Genomic DNA, 24,138 nt, shown 5'->3' with positions numbered 1-24,138 from the left:
TTGCCCCTTCCTACCTCTCCTCCCTTCTCTCTTTCTACCGCCCACCCCGCACGCTCCGCTCCTCTGCCACCCACAACCTCACCGTCCCTCGGTCTCGCCTATCCCGCCGTCGACCCCTGGGCCATGTCCTCCCGCGGTCCTGGAACACCCTCCCTCCTCACCTCTGCCAAACTGATTCTCTTCCCCTCTTCAAAACCCTACTTAAAACTCACCTCCTCCAAGAGGCCTTCCCAGACTGAGCTTCTCTTCTCCCTCTACTCCCTCTACCACCCCACTTCACCTCTCCGCAGCTAAAACCTCTTTTCCCCCTTTCCCTCTGCTCCTCCCCCTCTCCCTTCCCATCCCCTCAGCACTGTACTCGTCCGCTCAACTGTATATATTTCCGTTACCCTATTTATTTTGTTAATGAATTGTACATTGCCTTGATTCTATTTAGTTGCCATTGTTTTTACGAGATGTTCTTCCCCTTGACTCTATTTATTGCCATTGTTCTTGTCTGTCCATCTCCCCCGATTAGACCGTAAGCCCGTCAAACGGCAGGGACTGTCTCTATCTGTTGCCGACTTGTTCATTCCAAGCGCTTAGTACAGTGCTCTGCACATAGTAAGCGCTCAATAAATACTATTGAATGAATGAATGAATGAATACAATTTACTTAGAGTGGACACAGTCCCCGTCTTGCTTGGGACTTACAGTCTAAGTATTAGGGAGAACCACTATTTACTCCTCATTTTACAAGTGAGCAAACTGAAGCACAGAGAAGTTAAGTGACCTGCCCAAGGTCACAGCAAACACTTAACTGAGCTGGCATTAGAATCCAGACTCTGTGACTCCCAAGCCTGCTCTCTTTCCACTAGGCCATGCTGCTTCTCTTTTTTCAGTTAAACTAGTTCTTTTTTGTTAGTTTTAACAGGTTTTGTGTCCAGAAGCCTGATTTATTTGATGTAGTCTGAGTGGATGGAAAAAGTGATTACCGATCAATGCGTTTTATGTTAAACCAGTTTCTGTAGTGCAATTTAGGAGTTAGTCTGCTAAATTCAGGAAGTTTGGGGCACATTCAGTTCTGTTTTCCTGCAATTATCTGAGTAAAATCAAGAAGGGGGTTTTAGGCTTTGATTTATTTTGATGTTTCCTGAATTATCCAAATCAGAAAGGCTATGAATATTTGCCAGAATAGCTAGAAAGAAAAATTGTCCCAAGACCATATCTAAACAGCTTCATTTAACCAGAAAATTAAGCCAATCTCTTTCAGACAATCCCTAACACACTCACACAGACACACACTAATCACTCAGACATACCCACAAAGGCCTACATTGGCCAGATATAAGTAGTCTTCCATGCTTGCACACAAAGACATGCCTCATTTATAAATACACACATATATAAGTACATACATACATATACATATGCAGAGAACCTTATGTGAACAGATTTTTATAACAATTGACAAGTGTGCTCCAAAGGTAAATGGCACAGATCAAAGGCCACCTGAGGGCCAGCCATACCAGCCCCTAGCCATGGCTACCTAGCACAGAGTGGCATAGCTCACTGGACAGAGCATGGACCTGGGAGTCAAAAGGTCATGGGTTCTAATTCCAGCTTCTCCACTTGTCTGCTGGGTGGTCTTGGCAAGTCACTTCCCTCCTCCCTCCTCACCTCCGCCAAACTAATTTTCTTCCCCTTTTCAAAGCCCTACTTAGCGCTCACCTCCTCCAAGAGGCCTTCCCAAACTGAGCTTCCCCTTTTCCCTCTGCTCCCTCTGCTGCCTCTCTACCCCCTCCTTCACTTCCCCTCAGCTAAGCCCCCTTTCCCCCCCCTTTCCCTTTGCTCCTCCCCCATCTCTTCCCCTCCCCTCAGCACTGTGCTTGTCCGCTCAATTGTATATATTTTTTATTACCCTATTTATTTTGTTAATGAGATGTACATCACCTTGATTCTATTTATTGCTATTGTTTTAATGAGCTGTACATCCCCTTGATTTTATTTATTGCTACTGTTTTTGTCTGTCTCCTCCGATTAGACTGTAAGCCCGTCAATGGGCAGGGACTATCTCTATCTATTGCCGATTTGTACATTCCAAGCACTTAGTACAATACTCTGCACATAGTAAGCACTCAATAAATACTATTGAATGAATGAATGAATGAATCAACTTCACTTCTCTGGGTCTCAGTTCCCTCATCAGAAAAATGGGGCTTGAGACTGTGAGCCCCATGTGGGACAGGGACTGTGTCCAACCTAATTTGCTTGTATCCACCCCAGAGTTTAGTACAGTGCCTGACACATAGTAAGTGCTTAACAAATACCAAACACCATACCTCGTGAGGCCAAAAGTGGGACTTCTGTTAATCCCTATTTCCAGGTCTCCCTTTCTATCTTCTCTGGCTTTTTGCCCTTCCTTCCCACCATCATTCCTCCTTTCTGGCCCCACCACATGGAAGCCCCAGTGTCAAATATGAATTCCAGGAAATAGGATCATGTTAGAAATAGCCAAGATTGGACTGAAAATCATGCCTCCGATATTGCTGTCTAGGGGCCGAACTGCTAATTTTTCATGTCTCACTCTATCTGCTCCTGGGCCTTCAGCTACCCCATGATCCTGTGAATTTTTTTGGCACTTACAATCAGATCACATCCTTCTAACATTTCAATTAAGGACCTGTCTATCCACTACATCCTTCCCTGATAGACTTCTCACAGGTTACAACCGGTAACAGCCGCCTCTCTGGCACTTCATAATTACAAAACTGACTTCTATTATTCAGATGGCTGTTTTCTTTATCAGTTTGTAGCCTGGACCAGTTATGCAAGTAAACAACCTCACTATTCTGAAAGCCCAGGATGGCAGATGAGCAAGGTTTTCAAAAAGATTAACTTTCTACTCTCATCCCCGTAATTCTCACTGATTCTGCCCCCAACTTCCTCCCTGTCAGGTTTCACTGTTTCCACCCAAATAGGAGGGAACAATAATTCAGGGGTGGACACCAACTCATGAGCAGGGACCTCAGGGTCTGGAAGGGACTTTGAGAATTGAGGGGGTAATGATTATGACAGTGATATTTGATGGGGTAGGAACTGGATGTCTAGATATGTAGATGTGAAAAGGAAAGCAAGTGGAAGGTGTTGGGGTGTGGAAGGGAGAGCCGGGATCTCTGTGTACTTAGAAAAGTGTGGGTACCGGGTACCGGGAAGCATAGAGTGGCAGGGAGAGAAAAATCTAAATCATCTCCCAAGAAGATCCTGGACTGACCTAATAATAATAATAATTATGGTATTTGTTAAGTGCTTATTGTGTGCCAGTGCTGGGATAGATACAAACAAATCGGGGTGGACGCAGTCCCTGTCTCACAAGGGCTCACGGTCTTAATCCCCATTTTACAGATGAGCTAATTGAGGCACAAAGAAGTAAGGTGACTTGCCCAAGGTCACACAGCAGACAAGTGGTGGATCCGGGATAAGAAGTCATGACCTTCTGACTCCCAGGCCCATGCTTTATCCACTCTGCCATGCTGACTGCTGAGTCTGATGGGCTCCTGTGACCAGGGAACGACCCGAGATTGGAATGGATAAATAATAATAATAATGGTATTTGTTAAGCACTTACTATGTGTCAGGCACTGTACTAAGCTCTGGAATAAATACAAGCAAATCAAATTGGACACAGTCCCTGGCCCATGTGGGGCTGACAGTCTCAATCCCCATTTTACAGATGACATAACTGAGGTTCAGAGAAATGAAGTGCCTTGCCCATGTGGTAGAGCCAATATTAGAACCCAGGTCCTTCTGACTCCCAGGCCCATACACTATCCACTAGGCCACGTTGCTTCTCCGGATGCACAGATGCAGCTCACGTGACTCAGAACAAACCTGAGCGGGTTCCAGTCAGCACCACGGGAGTTTCATCTTTAGGCCAGGTTTGATCAAACTGTGGGTCGCAGACCACCAGTAGCTCTTCAGTTGCTGGGCAGCTCATACACTTCTGTTTCATTATATATCATATTCATTCAATTCTGTTATATTTATGGAGCATTTACTGTGTGCAGAGCACTGTAGTAAGCGCTTGGAAAGTAAAATACAGCAATAAAGAAAGACAATCCCTGCCCACACCAGGCTTACAGTCTGGGGAGGGGAGACAGACATCAAAACAAATAAACAGGCATCAGTATAGATAAATAGAATTATATATATATATATATATATGTAAGAACTGATAGGCGGAAGAGGGAAAAGAGCAAAGGGAGTGAGTTGAGGTGACGTGGAAGGGACGGAGAGCTGAGGAAAAGGGAATTTGGTCTGGGAAGGCCTCTTGGAGAAGGTGTGTCTTCAGTACTGCTTTGAAGGGGGAGAAGAGTGATTGTTTGGCAGATGTGAGGAGTGAGGGCCGGAAGTAGGATGTGGGCCAGTGGTTGGCTGTGAGACAGGAGAGATAGAGGTACAGTGAGAGGGTTAACATCAGAGAAGCAGAGACTACAGACTAGGATGTAGAAGGACAGAAGGGAGGTGAGGTAAGCCATCTATAAGCACTCAATAAATACTACTGACTGAGTCTCATTTCAGCACCACTGTCGTGTCAGTCTGCAGCCAGGGCTGTAGAGGACACCCACCTCCATCTCCTGCCCTGAATGACTTTTGGTCAGCGTTACCACTCAATCCCAGCCCCTCAAACCTAACATCTACTTTCCATGCCTCACTCACCTCCTCAAATACTCCTACTTTCTGGTTACTGCAGCTCTTGACCGTTCTCTAGACTCTTTTGAGAAGGGAACATATCTATTAACAATGTTATGTTGCACTCTCCCCAGCATTTAGTACAGTGCTCTGCACACACTAAGTGTTCAATATACAACACTGATTGATTGTTGGTAATAGTAGTAGTAAAAGCCCAGGCTTGGGAGTCAGAGGTCATGGGTTCTAATCTTGGCTCTGCCGCTTGTCAGCTGTGTGATCTTGGACAAGTCACTTAACTTCTCTGTGCCTCAGTTACCTCATCTGTAAAATGGGGATGAAGACTGTGAGCCCCACATGGGACAACCCCTGATTACCTTGTGTCTATCCCAGCGCTTAGAACAGTGCTTGGCACATAGAAAGAACTTAACAAATATCAACATTATTATTATTATTATTAATTGCATTTATTAAATGCTTACTGTGGCAGCATACTGTACTGAGAGCTGGAAAAGAATTCATAGGTGGGATCTAAACTGGAAACTCATTGTCAGTGGGGAATGTTGTCAGTCTACCAACTCTACCGTATTGTATTTTCCTAAGAGCTTAGTACAGTATTCTGCACATAATAAGCACTAAATAAATTCCACTGGTGATGATCCAAAATGACCCGTCACACCCTTGCTTTCAGTGTTGGAGAAAACAATCTCCCTGAGGGTATGTCTTTGATCACAAGTGAGCGCTTGGATTAGATTCTTTGACACTAATCTTAATTAACTGTGAAATAGGAAAAAGTTGACTGCACCAATTCTGGGAATTTTTAAAAAACTAAAATATCAGTGTATCTGGAGATACTTCTCAAAACTCTTAAAAGGGCTGTATATTAAGAAGCAGAACTGTTACATAGGAAATGTATGCTAGCAGCTTCATATCTAGCCCTCCTGAGTTTTATGCTTAATGTTCAAGTTGTAGACTGGAAAAAGATACCTGACATTTTGAGATAAGGTAAATTTACATTTTTCAAATGCATTCAAGCCAACTGATTTCAGTCCTAGTAGGACAGTGAAAAAACAATAAGATATCCTGACTCATATATTCATTTCTGAAATGTAAATTAAATGAGAAACTTGAGACTACACAAATCAATTTCCTAATGCAAAGATTCATTATCTTTTATCCTGCTCAAGCAAGCAGATGTGTTACTGAACGGGAATTGAAGCTCATACATTTTTCAGTAGTGCTACTTTGAATAACTAGAAAATGAAACTCCAAGATGAAAATTGGCATTATTCTAGAATTCTGCTGGTTTTCCTGTGAGTTCAGGTTGGTGTTAGCCAAAACAAATCTCTCATCAGCTTTACTTAGGTTTAGTTTTTTTGAGTGGTATGAATTCACTAGCCATCTCTAAGTAAATATTTATGTAAGTATACTTGTTCAATTATACATTCAATTATTTATTTTTATTACTTTTTATGGTATTTTACGGTAAGTACTATGTGTCAAGCACTGTTTTAAGCCCTGGGTTAAATATACGATAATCAGGTTGATCACAGTCCCTGTCCCCATGTCCCACATGGGGTTCACATCTTAATCCCCATTTTAAAGATAAAGGAACTTGATGCACAGATAAGTTAAGTGACCTGCCCAATGTCACACAGCAAGTATGACATTATCAGGATCTCATAATATCCCGGCTGGATTATTGTGTCAGCCTTCTCTCTGATCTCCCTCCTGTCTCTCCTCGCTCCAGTCTATTCTTCATTCTGCTGCCCGGATCATCTTCCCGCAGAAACACTCTGGTCATGTCACCCCCCTCCTTAAAATCCTCCAGTGGTTGCCTATCAACCTCCACACGAAACAAAAACTTCTCACTCTAGGCTTCAAGGCTCTCCATCACCTTGCCCCCTCCTGCCTCTCCTCCCTTCTCTCTTTCTACTGCCTACCCCGTAGGGTCCGCTCCTCTGCCACTCACCTCCTCACCGTCCCCCGTTTTCACCTATCCCGCCGTCAACCCCTGGCCCGCGTCCTCCCGCTGTTCTGGAATGCCCTCCCTCCTCACCTCCGCCAAACTAACTCTCTTCCCCTCTTCAAAGCCCTTGATTCTATTTATTGCTATTGTTTTTGTCTGTCTGTCTCCACCGATTAGACTGTAAGCCCTTCAGTGGGCAGGGATTGTCTCTATCTGTTGCCAAATTGTACATTCCAAGCCCTTAGTACAGTGCTCTGCACATAGTAAGCGCTCAATAAATACTATTGAATGAATGAAAGTGCCAGAGCAGGAATTTGTATCTAGGTCTCCTGACTTCCAGGCTCATGCTTTTTCCACTAGACCACATTGCCCTTTGTTAATCAATCTATCAACTGTATTTATTGAGCATGCCCTGTGTGCAGAACACTGTACTAAACACTTGGGACAATACAATGTAACAATATAACAGAAACATTTCCTGCCCATAACAAGTTTACAATCTAACAGGAGAGACAGTCATTAATACAAATGAATAAGTTACGGATGTCTATATAAGTGCTGTCTGGCTTTAGGGGATGGTTAATAAAGGGAGCAAATCAGGGTGATGCAGAAAGGAGTAGGAGAAAAGAAAATGAAGGCTTAATCAGGTAAGACCTCTTGGAGGAAATTTGCCTTCAATAAGACTTTGAAGTTGGGGAGGGTGATTGTCTATCAGATATGAAGAGGAGGGGCTTTCCAGAACAGAGGCTTGTCGTGGGAGAGAGGTCGGCGTCAAGACAGACGAGTCCGAGGTACAGCGAGTAGGTTGGCATTAAAGGAAAAAAGTGCACAGAGTGGGTTGTAATGAGAGAATAATGAGGTGAGGTAGGAGGGGCCAAGGTGATCAACTGCTTTAAAGCCAGTGGTAAGGACTGTCTGTTGGATGCAGAAATAGATGGGCAGCCACTATAGGTTCTTGAGGAATGGGAAAACTGGAACTGAAAAATGGTGTGGTCAGCAGAGTGAAGTATGGACTGGAGTCAGGAAAGTCAGGAGGCAGGGAGGTCAGCAAGGAGAATGATACGGTAATCAAGGTGGGGTAAGATAAGTTCTTGGATGAATATGGTACCAGTCTGGATGGAGAGGATAGGTCAGAATTAAGTGACATTTTGAAGGTTGAACTGACAGGATTGAGTCATAGGTTGAATATGTGGGCTGAATGAGAGAGAAGAGTCAAGGATAATGCCAAGGTTATAGGCTTGTGAGATAGGAAGTATGGTGGTGCTGACTACACTGATGGGAAAGACACAATGAGGACAGAGTTTTGGCAGGAAGTTAGGGCGTTTCTCTTTTCTACATACGAAGTTTGAGATGACGGTGGGACATCCAAGTGGAGATGTCTTGAAGGCAATAGGAAATGTGAGACTCCAGGGAAGGAGAGACTACTGGAGATGTAGATTTGGCAATCATCCACATAGAGGTGGTAGTTGAAGCCATGTGAGTGAATGACTTCTCCAAGGGAGTAGGTGTAGATGGAGAATAGAAGGGGGACCAGAACTGAACCTTGAGGCACTCCCAAAGTTAGGTGGTGGGAGGCAAAGTAGAAGACCGTGAAAGAGGCTGAGAATGAGTGGCCAAAGAGATAGCAGGAGAACCAGGAGAGAACATAGTCAGTGAAGCTGAGGTTGGATAATGTTTCTAGAAGGGGGTATTCAACAGTATTGAAGGCATTTTAGAGGTCGAGGAAGATTAGGATGGAGTAGTAGGATTCAGGAAGAAAGAGGTCACTTGTGACCTTTGAGAGGGTGGTTTCTGTGGAGTGAAGGAGATGCCAGTCTGGAGGGCATCAAGGAGAGAATTGAAGGAGAGGAAGTGGAGACGGCGGGTATAGGCAACCTCCTCAAGGAGTTGGTGAGGAATGGTGGGAAGGAGATGGGCAGTAATTGGAGGGAGGCATGGGGTCAGTGGAGGGGTTTTTTAAGATAGGGGAGTCATGAGCATTTACTTTTTTGGCCATTACACAGTTACTCTCTTTGTTCATATCACTAGAGGAGAAGCTTCTTCTGGCCAGGAAACATGTTGCTTCTTCGTACTTCTCAGTCACTTGAAGTACAGTGCATTGCATCCATGGGTGATGGATACTTGCTAATACTGCTGCTGCTGCTACTATTTCTAGTCAATCAGTCGACCATATTTACTGAGTGCTTACTATGTGCAGAGCACTGTTCTGAGTGCTTGTCTTATTCCAGCGAGTTGTCTCCAACCCATAGCGACGCCATAGACACATCTCTCCCAGAACGTCCCACCTCCATCTGCAATTGTTCTGGTAGTATACCCATAGAGCTTTCTTGGTAAAAATTCAGAAGAGGTTTACCACTGCCTCCTTCTGCTCAATAAACCTGAGTCTCCACCCTCAACTCTCTCCCATGCCGCTGCTGCCCAGCACAAGTGAGTTTTGACTTGTAGCAGATTGCCTTCCACTCGCTAGCCACTGCTCAAGCTAGGAATGGAATGTACGGTTTCTGCTTGACTCTCCCTCCCTTTGCCGAGACTGGTAGAGTCCTGGAAACTCTCCATGTGGACTCTGAGAGGGGACTAAGTGCTTGGCAAAGTACATTAGCATAATAAAAAGACATTTCCCTGCCCATAATAAGCTTATAGTCTAGAGGAGGAGAAGACATTCATATAAATGAACAAATTACAGATATGAACATGTGTGTTGTGGGATCATGGCATAGGATGAATAAAGGGAGCAAGTTAGGATGATACAGAGAAGAGAATGGGAGAAGAGTAAAGGAGGGCACAGCCAGAGTACACCTCTTGGAGATGTGTCTTCATTAAGGCTTTGAAGGGAGAGATAGTAATTGTCAGATATGAGGAGGAAAAGTGTTCTAGGCCAAAGGCAGGAGGAGGGTGAGAAGTCAGCAGTGAGATAGACGAGATCGAGATACACTGAGAAGGTTATCACAAGAGAAGCCAAGTGTGCAGTCTGGGATGTAATAGAAGAACAGTGAGGTGAGGTAGGAGTGGGCAAGATAGTGGAATGCTTTAAAGCTAATGGTGAGGAGTTTTTGTCAGATGCAGAGGTGGATGGGCAACAGCTGGAGGTTTTTGAGGGGTGGAGAACATGGACTGAACAGTTTTGTAGAAAAATGATGTGGGCAGCAGAGTGAAGTATGGACTGGAGTGGAGAGACCCCAGAGGCAGGGAGGTCAGCAGGGAGGCTGATACAGTTATCAGGGAGGGATAGAGTGAGTGCTTGGATTAACTTGGTAGCAGTTGCATGGAGAAGAAAGGGTGGATTTTAGTGATGTCGTTTAAATTGAACCCACAGGATTTAGTGATGGATTGACTCTGTGGGATGAATAAGAGAGAGGAATCAAGGATAATACTACGATTCCTATTACTACTATTGGGCTGTTACAGCTTTTGCTTCTTCTTCTAGAACCGCTATTACTTTTACTCCTATTCCTACGGCTTCTTCTGCTGCTGGTACTGCTGCTCTTGGGCCCGAATGTGTCAAGCCCTCTTTCATTTTAGTCGAAATAACAGTCATTTTGTGCAAGCGAGTTCGTTTTTTTCTAAAATATATCAGTAACATTAAGTCGAAACTGGGAGAAAAAGCAAATAGCTCCATATATTTTTCTAACGATTATTTAGGAAGTGTCCTGCTTCGTGGGAAGTTGAAGGTTTCTTTTGCCAACAGCTGATTCAGCAACACATTTTTTTTTCTTTTTGATAGCTGCAGCCATTTCCAGCCAAAGCTCTTCCGAAAAAGATTTTTTTTCTTAAGCATACAACTTTTATCATTATATGCTTTTCTTACAGCGCAAATGTTTTTGCCTTTTCCTTTATTTATGTGCTAAGAACATTTCTCCTGGGACTAAGGAAATGTCTTGCTTTAGCACTTCGGCTAGCTCACAAAAGATTCCACCTTTCTTTGTGACTGGCTAAAGATGCAAGGGATTCAACAGTTTTCACCTTATAAAAATATCATTAGAAATAAGTTAAAGAAACAGCCTAAATTTGTAAATTTAGGGTGCAATTTTTGATCAAGAAGAATAAGGGAATATTTTTTATGGGAGGAGTTGATTAATCAATATTATTTTCTGAGGTTTTATTACAATACAGAGAATTATTCTAAGCTTCTCCATTAGTATGTAGTATACTTGTGAGCAGGGATGTGTCTATCTAATCTACTGTATTGTATTCTTCCAAGCAGTTAGAACAGTGCTTTGCCCACAATAAGCTTTCGGTAAATACCACTGATTGATTGGATTGATTCTAAGTGCCTGGAGAGGACAATGGAGTGTGAAGACACAATTCCTGACACAAGAATTTTATAATCTATCTGGGAACACAGACACTGAAATACATTACAGGGAGGGGAAAGTAAAACAATTCGAAAATATATACATAAGTGCTCTGTGGGGGTTAGGGTAGGGTGAATACATTAATGTTAAGGGAATGAGGATTCAGTTGCCTAGGTGAACTTTGATGTAGTCCTTTTTGAAAAGGGTCCAGGTGAGATTGAATAAAGAGATCTTCTTTTTGGTCCTTTTACAAAATGAATGAATTTAAAAATTCTCCCCAGCTGCCTTTAATCTTTCACCCACATTCACTCATTCACTCATTCAGTCATTTATTGAGCGCTTACTGTGTGCAGAGCATTGTACTAAGGGCTTGGAAAGTACAATCTGTCGATAAAGAGAGACAATCCCTGCCCACCGTGAATTTACAGTCTACAGTGGGAGAGACAGATATCAATATAAATACATAAATGGCTGATATGTACATAAGTGCTGTTGGACTGGGAGGGGGGAAGCACCACGGGAACAAGTCAGGCCAATGCAGAAGGGAGTGGGAGGAGAGGAAAGTAGGGCTTAGTCAGGGAAGGCCTCTTGGAAGAGATGTGCCTTCAATAAGGCTTTAAAGTAGGGGAGAGTAATTGTCAGATTTAAGCAGAGTTTGAAAAAGTACCTCACCTGGTCTTTTCCAGATTTTGAATTCTAGGATTCACTTCAGAACAATTTATCAATAGATTGATTAATTATATTCATTGATCACTTACTGAGTGGAGGAACTGTACTAAATGCTTAGAAGGGTACAGTACAGTTGGTAGACACGATCCCTGTCTTTGGAGAGATTGTCTGGTCCGTCTCAGAGTTTTGCTTTTGTTATCGGTGCTTGGCTATTGGGTGACCTCTCTCCTTGAATCTCGTTATGGTCAAGGAATGTGTCTGCTAATTCCCGTGTATCGTACTTAGTACAGTGCTCTGCACATAGTAAGTGCTCGATAAATACCATTGATCGATTGACTGATTGACAGTGTCTTCTCCTACTTCTTCTACCTTCCGGGCTGTTGCTTCTCAATCTCTAATAGTAGGTTCTTTCTCTGCTTACCATCTCTAACGGTGGAAGGTTTGCACAGCTCCTTCTATTTTTCATCTACACCCACTCCCTGGGAGAAGTCATTTGCACCCATGGCTTTCACCTCTACCACCTCTAAAAAGTTGAATCACAAATCTCCTTCTCCAACCCTGATCTCTCTCCTTCTCTGTAGTTTTGATTTCACCCTGATTCCGAGACACCTCCACTTGTATGTCCCATCAACACCTGAAAAATAACCTGTCCAAAACAGAACTCCTCATCTTCCCATCTAAACCCTGTCCTCTCCAGTATTTTCTAACTCTGTAGTCACCACCATCATCTCCCCTGTCTCACAAGCCTATATCCTAGGCTCAACTCTCTCATTCAACCCACAATTTAAATTGTTTACCAAATCCTGTCAGTTCTACATTCACAACATTTCTACAGTCTGTTCTTTCCTCCCCTCCCAAACTGCTACCATGCTGATATAAGCACTTACCATATCCCTTCTTGACTACTCTATCAGCTTCCTTGCTAACCTCCCTGCTTCCTGTATCTCTCCACTCTTGTCCATACTTGACCCTGCTGTCTGAATCATTTTTCTAAAGATATGTTCAGTCCATATCACCTCATTCCTACCACAAATGCTGCCTAGCCACCTCTGCATCAGAGACTGCTTCCCATCATTTTTAAGACATTCAATCAGCTCTGCCCATCCTACTTCACTTTGCTGATCTCTGACTACAACTCAGACCACATACTTTGCTCCTTTGATGCTGACTTATTCACTGTACCTCAATGCCATCTATCTCACCAACCTCTTGCCCATGTTCTCCCTCTGTCCTGGAACACCCTACCTTTTCATATTCAAGTGATCCCTACTCTTTCCTCCTTCAAAGTCATCCTGACAACACCAAGATATCTTTCCTAAGTCCTAAATTTTCCCTAACCACTCTCCCTTCTGCATCACCCATGAGTTTGGATCTGCATTCTTTATGAATTTGACATTAACCCCACCTTCAGCCCTATGATACTTATACACACTTCCTCATACCCTGCCATCTCCCCTATGTGTAATCATTTCAGTGTCTGTTTTCCTCTCTTAAGACTAAGCTCCACTTTTCCTCATCTCCCACTCCCTTCTGTGTCATCCCAACTTGCTCCTTTTGTTCTTCCCCACTCTTCCAGTTCCACAGCACTTATGTATATAGTTGTAACTTTATTTATTTGTCTTGTTGTCTGTCTTCTACCTTCTGGACTGTGAGCTCGTTGTGGGCAGGGGATGTCACTGTTTACTGTTGTATTGTACTTTCCCAAGCTGTGAGCTTGTTATTGGCAGGGAATGTCACTGTTCTTTTGTTCTATTGTTCTTTTCCATGAGCTGAGTAGATTGCTCTGCACACAGTAAAAACTTAGTAAATACTATTGAATGAATGAATCAATGTAAGGTTTTTGCTGACAGGGATCATGTCTGTCAGCTCTGTATATTGTACTCTCCCAAGGGCCTAGTAAAGTGCTCTGCACACAGTTAGTGCTCAATAAATACCATGGTTGGATTGACTGATTAATTTAGTCCAGTTGTAAACCTTTGAAACCTTCTGAAACCTTTGGCAATTATTCTTTTAAACTATCAGAATTGGGGTGGGGAGGGAAGAAAGGAGGGGTTGTTTTGTCTGGACTAGATCCTATTCCCTATTATGATGGTTCTCAGCTCTTGATTGGCATCTAACCATTGCTAAACAGAGTCAAAGCAAAGTGTTGTTAACAGAGTCCACACAAAGTTGTGGTAGTTGTTGCTATTGCTTCACTCTTTGGATTGGTATTCTTAATGCCTTGGGGGATGGAAGGAGTGCAGGTGGGGTCTGGGTGTTGACTGCCATGGTAGCCCAGCTCTACCTCACTGATGACCCAAGCCTGAGACTGTGTTTCTGTGCATATAGTGGGATACACCTCTTTGAATGCTAAATCAGGAAATGCCATACCAAATTTAAACCGAAAATGAAGGTTCTCTCTCCCCTCAGAGTCTGTGAGATGAATGAAAAGAGATGTCATATACATACTGTATGCAGAAGACAAGCTATCTACTTTAAAATATGTACAGGTCTAGACTGAACCATATCAAATTTAAACCAAAGCTATTAGTTCTCCCTCTACTCAGAGCCTTAGAGATTAATGACAAGAGCTGGCAAATATGTACTGTATGCACAAGGCAAGATGTCTACTTAAAAAAATTGGCAGGTCAGCCTTTTTAGGATATTCTGAGATTTGGTTGTGACAAGAGAAGCAGGGAAAAAGTTGCAAACACTGGGGCAGGGAATGTGTCCACTAATGCTGTTGTACTCTCTGAGTTGCTTAGTACAGTGCTCTGAACACAGTAAGTGCTCAGTAAATGTCATTGATTGTTTGATTGATCGACTGCTTACGTGTGCAGAGCCCAAAACTACGTGTTTGGGGTAGCACAATACAACAGAGATTTTAGACATGTTCCCTGTCCACAGGGGCTTACAGAGGGAGAGACAGACATTCAAATAAATTACAGATGTTAATAAGCACTGTGGGGCTGAGAGTCAGTGAATATTAATTATTTAAAGTACACAGATGTTCAAATCTAAATGCTTAGGTGATGCAGAAGGGAGAGGGATTAAGGGGAAATGAGAATTTAGTTGGGGAAGGCCCCTGGGAGGAGATGAAGGTGGGGAGAGTGGTGGTCTGTGATACATCAAGGGGGATGGAGTTCCAGGCCCGAGACAGGGCACAGTAAGAGGGACAGGAGCCAGGTAGATAAGATCGAGTTATAGTGAGTAGGCTGCCATTAGAGGAGTGAAGATTGTTTCCTGGGTTGTAGTAGGAAATCAGAGAGAGAGGGAAGGAGAGGGAGAGCTGATTGCATGCTTTCAAGATGATTTTAATGAGTTTATATTTGCTGCGGAGATGGAGAATAGTCCTCTGCCAAAATGAACTAAAGTCTATTAATGATTCATCCTAATTCTACCAAGGTTTGAGGTCAATTTATACATGCGTGTGAGGGAAGATGAATATCTTCACTGTTTTCGAAATGTATTTTAAAATGTGATCTCTCCAAGGTGGACCATTTTCAAATGCATTAATTAACTGTTTTCTCTCTACTCAGTACACTTTCTTGAGGAACTGAAGCCCACGGTCAGTTGTTGCTTTACTCTGATGGGTATTCATTCTTCTTATTCCAGAAGTGTCTTCATCAAGCGCTTAGTACAGTGCACAGAGTAAGTGCTCAATAAATACCACTGAATGAATGAATGAATCAGTGAACTCTAGATCTCTGCTACACAACACACCTGCTCATAGGAGCTGCTGCTGGTCTCTGAGAATAAGGGGAAGTGGGATTTAGGGGGAAGGGGAATCTGATGACACTATGGCATGAATAACTAATCATCTCCTTGGAAACTGAACATATTGGATCTGTACTTACATATTTGTAAATCCAAGATTAGCCTGGCAGCATCAATCTAATGGGCTCTGGGGGGAGGCAGGGAAATGGGGTTGTCCCATGTGGGGCTCACAGTCTCTGTCCCCATTTTTCAGATGAGGGAGCTGAGGTGCAGAGAGAAAGAGCGACTTACCCAAGGTCACACAGCTGACCAGTGGCAAGCCGGGATTGAGCCCTCCCTTTCCCTCTGCTCCTCCTCCTCCCCTCCCCATCATACCTACTCCCTCCCTCTCTTCTACCCCTTTCCCCTCCCCACAGCACTTGTATATATTTGTGCATATTAGTGCTCTATTTTATTAATGATGTGCATTTATCTATGGTTCTATTTATCTATTTAGATCTCAGTGATGCCTGTCTACTTGTTTTGTTTTGTTGTCTGTCTCCCGCTTCTAGACTGTGAGCCCACTGTTGGGTAGGGATTTTCTCTGTTTCCAAATTTTACTTTCCAATTGCTTAGGGCAGTGCTCTGCACACAGTAAGTGCTCAATAAATACGACAATTAATGAATGGTAGATTTCTTCAGTATCTCTGAGATTGGGCTACTTATTAATGAAGGTTTCTTTTTTCTTTCCATATAGCACTTCAATCAGTCAGTTTCTCTAATCCTAGATTCACCACTTGTTTGCTGTGTGACTTTGGGCAAGTAACTTAACTATTCTGTCCATCATTTACTTCATCTGTGAAATGGGAATTAAGTCTGTGAGCCCCTTGTGGGCCATGGACTTTGTCCAACCTGATTAGCTTTTTTCTATCTCAGTGCTTAGTTGAGTGCCTGGCACATAATAAGTGCTTAACAAATACCATTAAAACAAAACAAAAAAAATCAGCTGTATTCATTTGGTGCTTATTCTGTGCCAAGCACTATAATAAGAGTTTGGGAGAGTACAATATCACAGAGTGGAAAGACATTTTATATTTAAGGAAACTTATACAGAGAGGAGTTAAATGACTTGCCGAAGGTCATACAAAGTAAATCAAAGCCTGAACTGGGAGTAAAACTCAGTTATTTCACCTCCTGTGACATTAAATTAGATACCAAATGCCAATTTGCTAATCTGCCTACAAGAAGGTTACATTCTCAGAGGAATCTGGTTGTACACTACCAAGGAGCGCTTAGAACAGTAAGCACTTAACAAATGCTTAACTCTTGACCGCTGGCCAACCCAAAAGGTCACTACAAGACCAGTGAACTCTGGCAACCCCTTGGGCAGCATACAACACCATTCCTGGGTCATCTCTCATGTCTTCAATTCATTTTTTTGCATCTGTGGTATTTCAGAAAATAAGGACATTAAAATGTCTCAGTGAAAGCATTATAGCTGATGCACCTGCAGAATCACGCATAATTCTCCAAACTTTAGATGGTTTTCAGAGGGAATAAAATCATTTTCAAAAGTATAAGCACAACAAATCTTGCTTAAGGGACTTAGAAAAACTGGTACGGCTGCAGTGGCTTTTGAAACATTAACTGAGAGCACAACTCCATCTAATGGATATTTGTTGAAGTTCAGTTTTGTGGAGGTGCTCGGTTCTTTCTGAAATAGCATTTAATGATTTAATAACAAACTCATTTCTATTACATATTCTTTAGCAACAGAGCGTTAAAACCCAAGAGATCATTTGGTTATGATGATGATGATGACCTTTTGCACAGGGTCTTTGGTGAGAGGCAAGCTGCCTTGTGAGCGGTTGCTATCTAATTCAATGTGGAGGGAGGTGAAATAACTCAGTTTTACTCCCAGTTCAGGCTCCGATTTATTCATTCAGTAGTATTTATTGAGCGCTTACTATATGCAGAGCACTGTACTAAGCGCTTGGAATGTACAATTAGGCAACAGATAGAGACAATCCCTGCCCAAAGACGGGCTCACAGTCTGACCTTCGGCAAGTCATTTAACCCCTCTCTATATCAGTTTCCTTAAATACAAAAGGAGAGCAATAATACTTCCTTCATACCTTTTACTCTGGGATTATGAAAAATCAATTAAATATAATGGCTTTAAAGTATTTTCAACTCTACGGAGAAAGGAGCTTTATTAACACCAGGGAACACTATTGTTTTAGTTCTCAAAGTAATTTAGAAACCCCAGCAAATTAATGTGAAATTTTTTCTAAAGCATAAAAATTTTTGAAAGAACCAATAAGTAAGATATAAAGTTGAGAAAACTAATGAAAAGTGACATTAAAAATACTGTTTGGTACACAAGGTGAAATAAATGTGTTTGATTCACATCATTCACAACTGGGGCCCTAAAGACAATTGCTCAATCACTGTTCTTGAAGAGAAAAAGTCAGATGTAAAGGAATTAAGGAATTAAGGTTTATACTGAATTAATATCAAGCAAGGAGCAGGGTTGAAATCTTTGCTCAGAGCCATTCTGCAAACAAAAAAAATATATATATGAGGGGAGAGGGAGATTGCATGCAGTGGAAGAGAGAAGATGCAGCTTCATTCTGGTAGTATAGCATGGAGCTATTTCCTTTCAAATATCATGTGGGGACAATCTCTCCCATAGTGTGGACAGTGGGACCAGTCTGAGAAAAGAAAAAACAGAACACTGGAAACACATTACCTGGAGTCCCCATACTGTCAGGACTCCAGGGGTTTCTAAGAGCCACTGGCTATAATAATGATGACATTTGTTAAGTGCTTACTATGTGCCAAGCACTGTTCTAAGCACTAGAGTAGGTACAAGGTAATCAGTTTGTCCCATGTGGGGCTCAGAGTCTTAATCCCCATTTTACAGATGAGGTAAGTGAGGCACAGAGAAGTTAAGTGACTTACCCAAAGTCACACAGTTGACAAGTGGCAGAACCAGGATTAGAACCCTGTTCTCCTTCTGCTGACCATCATCATTATCACATTCATCCTCATCCTCATCATTATTTTCAACATCAGTATTATTGAACACCTATTGAGTACAGAGAACTGAATGTACAGATAATTGTATATAGTCTTTGAATGTGAAGTTCAACTACACACACAATATAGTTATCCCTCATCTCCAAAGACACCACTGATGGAGGAATTCATCTAGCCGTGTCTGTAGCCGAAATATCCATGTGCACCCAAAAAGCTAGTCCCTTGGTGTGATGTGTTTGATGTTTGTTATTACAAAGTTTTTGCTCAAAAAGATGCACTTTCCTTAATATAGTAGTAAGCCAGATTAGTATAGTTGAGAAATTTACCCCATTTTTCAACTGGGATGCAGCATTGTCTGAGCACTGAAGTAGGCATCTGAGGGACATGCAAACGAAGAAAAAGATACGGTCTCTGCCCGTGAGCACCCTACAAATGTGTCTTTCCCTGCCCCGAGCACCAGACGCCGTCCTGCCACCAGGAACAACACACAGAGACAGGGTTCGCGGGACGGGTGAGTGTAGCGCATAAATGGGTAAATGCATAAGTGGGTAATGTATGAGTGTAACACATAACTGGGTTAAATGCATAAGTGGGTAATGTATGAGTGTGACGCATATGTGAGCTTAGTGCATAAGCGGGCAATGTATAAGTGAGGATAATGCACATGTGAGTTTAGTGCATAAGTGGGTAGCGTATAAGTGAGTGTAACGTGCAAGTGAGTTTAACGCACACGTGAGTGTAACGCATAAGTAAGTCTAAGGCATAAGTGGGTTCGGCGCATAAGTAGATTGAACGCTTAAGTGGATTCCTCCCAAGTGGGTGCGCACATGGTGAGAGTTAGCCACCTCACCACGTGTAAGAAGTGCATACGAGAACTTACCACCAGAAGTGGGTTTAACGTACAAGTGGGTTTTAATGTGTAAATGGGTTTAGTGCCTAAGTGGGTGCGCACAGGGCGGGAACTAGCCGCCTCACCACGTTGTGAGTAAACCATTAACGAGCTCTGCCTGGGCAGGCCCTGGTGTCCGCCCACACGCAAGTAACATAACAGTGTATTCCTCACGTTAGGGAAGCTCTAACACCATATTCCTCCCAAAGGGGAAGCTTTAACACCATGTTTCCCCCAAAAGGGAAGGCCGATTGTCGTGTCTAAATAATTAATTAAATTCAATCCGCCCCGCGAAATAAATTCTATACAAAACTCAGGTTTTTCCATCCCCAGCCTCTCTCTCTCTCGCCGCGCTGATTCTGAAAGAACCTGTCCCCGGCGACGGGTGACAGCTTCTCAGAAAAAAGAAAAAAGTGTTTCACTTCAATCATTTTGCCTTCTCGACATTCCTGCGAGGAGGCTATTTATTTGCTATTGTTTTAATGAGATGTTCTTCCCCTTGACTCTATTTATTGCCATTGTTCTTGTCTGTCTGTCTCCCCCGATTAGACTGTAAGCCTGTCAAAGGGCAGGGACTGTCTCTATCTGTTGCCGATTTGTACATTCCAAGCGCTTAGTACAGTGCTCTGCACATAGTAAGCGCTCAATAAATACTACTGAATGAATGAATGAGTGATAAACAATCATCCGTACATTAAAAACAAGAGTCTACATGAAACCTCATCATGGGCAAGAAATGTGTCAGGTAATTCTCTTGTATTCTACTCTCCCATAGGCTAACTACAGTGTTCTAATATAATAAGCACTCAATAAATACCATTGATTGATTGATTAATTATTATATAAAAAGTCACAGTATTGCTACATGCGATGAAAGCAAAAGTAGGTAATTAATACATAAAATAGAATAAATAGCACACACATGTGATATTAGGGATGACTGGTGGGACATGGTCACCATATGCGGACTACACCTTGCTGGCTCACAGGAGCAGGGGGGCCCAGAAGCTCAGTTTCCCAATTTTTTGACTGTTAGGACAGTTGCTACAATTTTAATCAAATGCACTGTACTAAATTCTGGGATGGATACAAGCAAATCAGGCTAGATGGAGTCGCTATCCCACATGGGGATTACAGTCTTAATCACCATTTTTCAGAAGAGGTAACTGGGGCACAGATGAATTAAGTGACTTGCATGAGGTCATACAATAGAGAGATGGCAGAATCAGAATTAGAGCCCAGGTCCTTCTGACTCCCAGGCCCATGCTCTAGCCCCTAGGCATTGCTGTTTTGCTTATGATGGAATGGCACACCTGGACTGCTTCCTCTCCAGAGTATTTAGCTTATATGCTTTTTTTTCTGTCAATACTGATGCCTTTACATCAATTTGTTTACTATATGTTTCCTTGTATCTCATGGTGTGTGAGTTAATTCTAATCAGTTACTTCAATTCTCTACGTGCAGTTCCAATGGAAAACCTAGACTTTTCCATTAAAACAGTCTATTCTGGGTTTTTAACACATTTGCCAGACCAATCACTAGATAATAATAACAATAATAATAATAATAATAACAATAAAGCACCATACTACACTAAGCACTGGAGAGATGCAAGATAATCAGGTCAGACACAGTCATGGTTCCACATGGGGCTCACAGTCTAAGGGAAAGGAAGGTACTTAGTCAGGAAACTGAGTCCCAAACTGGTTAAGTGACTTGCCCAAGGTCACCCAGCGGGTAAGTGGAAGAGCTGGTATTAGAACCCAGGTCCTTCCACTCCCAATCCCATGCTCTTTGCTCTAGTCTATGATGCTTCTCTTTGCCTCAGTTTCCTTATCTGTAAAATGGGTATTATGTTCTTATTCTCCCTGCCATCCCACCTTCTCTTATTTTCCCTGCCATCCCCAAATCTTGACCCCCTCCATATTCACCAGTCTCCTGAAACCTCACCATCTCCCACATGATTTGCACAATTACTCCCACTATCTCGTCATAATAAACTCATCAGCGATGTCTCACACATATATTCGTCATACTATCAATCAATCAATCAATCTTTCGGTGCTATTTATTGAATGCTTTCAGTGGTCAGGATGCTATACTAAACACATGGTAAAGAATATTATAACAGTGATGGTAAAAGCGTTCTCAATTACTGTCCCCCACTTTAAAGCCTTATTGAAGGCACACCTCCTCCAAGAGGCCTTTCTTGACTAAGCCCTTCTTTCCTCTTCTCCCACTCCCTTCTGCATCGCTCTGACCTGCTCCCTTTATTCCTGCCAGCCCCACAACACTTATGTACAGATCTGTGATTTATTTATATTAATGTCTATCTCCCCCCAACCCCCAGACTATAAGCTTGTTGTGGGCAGGGATGTGTCTGTTTATTGTTATACTGTACTTTCCTACGTGCTTAGTACAGTGATCTGCATACAGTAAATGCTCAATAAATATTATTGAATAAATGGATGAAATCTAGAGGGGGATACAGACATCAATATAAATGAATAAGTACATTTCAGATATGGATGTAAGTCCTGTGGGGCTGAGAGTGGAGTGAATATCAAGTGCTTACAAGACACACATTCAAGTACATAGAAGCAGCGTGACTCAGTGGAAGGAGCCTGGGCTTGAGAGTCAGAGGTCATGGGTTAGAATCCTGGCTCTGCTACTTGTCAGCTGTGTGACTGTGGGCAAGTCACTTAACTTCTCTAGGCTGCAGTTCCCTCATTTGTAAAATGAGAATTAACTGTGAGCCTCACGTGGAACAGCCTGATGACCCTGTATCTACTCCAGTGTTTAGAACAGTGCTTTGCACATAGTAAGCACTTAACAAATACCAACATTATTATCATTATTATTATTATGTGATGCAGATGGGATTTGGAGTAGGGGTAAAGAAGGCTTAATCAGAGAGGGTAAGTTCCTTGAGGGCAAGGATTATGTCTAACTGTGAGCCTCATGTGGGACAACCTGATTACCTTGCATCTACCTCAGTGTTTAGAACAGTGCTCTGCACACAGTAAGCACTTAATAATAATAACAAATACCAACATTATTATTACTACTATTTTATATTGTACTTTCCCAAGAGCTTGCCAGTGTTCTGCTCTCCCCGCTCTAGATTATAAACTCATCGTGGGCAGGGAAAGAGTCTGTTTAGTGTTGCATTGTACTTTCCCAAGTGCTTAGTACAGTGGTCAGCACACAGTAAGCTCTCCATAAATACGATTGACTGGCTGATTGCTTGACTCTGTACTACACTGCTCTGCTCCAGAGAGCTGAGATGGCTTCTCTACCACAGCTCTCAGGGCCCTGCTCCCACCTGCTGCATATACCTGAGCTCTGAATACAGTAAACACTCAGTAATATTATTGTTTGATTGAAGGATCGACATCTCATTGGGCATAGCAAGACATAGGACTAGATATGAGATTTCATGCTTTCTACCTAGACAGCAGTGGCGTGGGAGAGAGTTGAGAGCAGAGACACAAGTTTACTGCACAGAAGGAGGCGATGGTAAACCAATTCCATAGTTTTACCAAGAAAACTCTATGGATACACAACCAGAGAGATTGCAGATGGAGGTGGAGTATTCTGGGAGAGATGTGTCCGTGGTGTCACTTCTGGTCAGACGCGACAACAAAAGACAACAACAACAAACTTCTGAGAGAGGTCATCTTGAACATCAGGTTGATAAACTCTGAAACAAATAGTCTGAAGAGTTTGTGGGGGTCCCTTTTCCTGGACATCTTCTACCATCTGTCCTGGATAGAGTGGGGTTTGGAGGCTGGTAGACCTCTTTATCTCAGGGACTTATGAAACAGAAAATGAAGCTGGCATTTTTAAAATGGAGTGCTTCCACAAACCTGGGGGAAAAAATGGAAGTTTGGGAGACCAAAACTCTGCAGGAGTCAAGTTGATGCAGAAAAAGCAGACAGGTTCCAGACAAGCAGGCATCATAACTCTTCTTTTGTGACTCCCAGCTTGAATATATAAGGGAGAAATGCAAATTTTCCAAATGAAGTGCAGCTAACAGTGCATAAATCTCAGGAAGACAGTGAGATATTCTTATTAAAACTTGGCAAGGATCAGAAATGAATGACCTTTTCTCTCTAAAGTGCCAGATTAGCTGTTCCCTTAATCTACATCGATAACAATATTGGCACAGCTGAACATGAAGCTAATGAATTAAGAATCAGGAATAAACATTTGGAGTGTATTTCACCTATATTTGTTACTCGTTCAAAGGCAATGTTAAGGTTGACTTGTAATGTATGCAGGAATACTAATGTAAATGATGACCAAGAAAGAATTGATTTATACAGTGGATGATTTATAAATAGCACAATTGGTGGCAATGAGATTGCTTGCTATTTTAAATAAAATACTCCCCATTTTTAGGCATCATTATTTTTAGTTATCATTTGCATCTAGGACTTCACTTTGAAAAGTGAGAGAACCATGTGACCTTTCCTGCATTCTACCCTGTAAGCTCCTTGTGGGTAGGGAACGTGTCTGCCCACTCACTCAATCAATCAATCAATGATGTTTATTGAGCACTTACTCTGTGCAGAGCACTGTACTAAGCACTTGGGAGAGTGCATTACAACAGAATTAGTGGACATGTTCCCTGCCCATAATGGCTTATACTCTAGAGCACAAAGCTTATAAAAAACAAGCACTTAGTAGACTGCTCTGCACACAGTAAATGCTCAATAAATACAACTGACGAATGAATGAAAACATACAGAATCTTTGTCATCTCCCCAGATGTGAAGTTACCTTGAGTCTCTCTGGAAATTTTAACTCAAATTACAACCTATGGCTATAAAGGCTCACCCCTAATGCCTCTAAGGTTTTGGGGCAGGGAGGAGAAAGGGAAAGAAGGTATCTAAAATATACCCCATTCCTCCCTCCCTGCTTCACTGTGC

General features: G+C 42.4%; 1 non-coding gene across 1 annotated transcript; it reads right to left on the bottom strand.

Annotated features, from left to right (window-relative positions):
- Positions 1 to 9,074: 9,074 nt before the first annotated feature.
- On the bottom strand, positions 9,075 to 9,210 carry LOC114816525. Its single transcript, XR_003764313.1, has one exon. It is a non-coding gene; the product is annotated as a small nucleolar RNA SNORA7 (small nucleolar RNA).
- Between the last annotated feature and the right edge of the window lie 14,928 nt (positions 9,211 to 24,138).

Source organism: Ornithorhynchus anatinus, chromosome 1, assembly GCF_004115215.2.
Source record: "Ornithorhynchus anatinus isolate Pmale09 chromosome 1, mOrnAna1.pri.v4, whole genome shotgun sequence".
NCBI classification, from domain to species: Eukaryota; Metazoa; Chordata; class Mammalia; order Monotremata; family Ornithorhynchidae; genus Ornithorhynchus; species Ornithorhynchus anatinus.
This window is presented reverse-complemented; position numbering and strand designations above follow the sequence as displayed.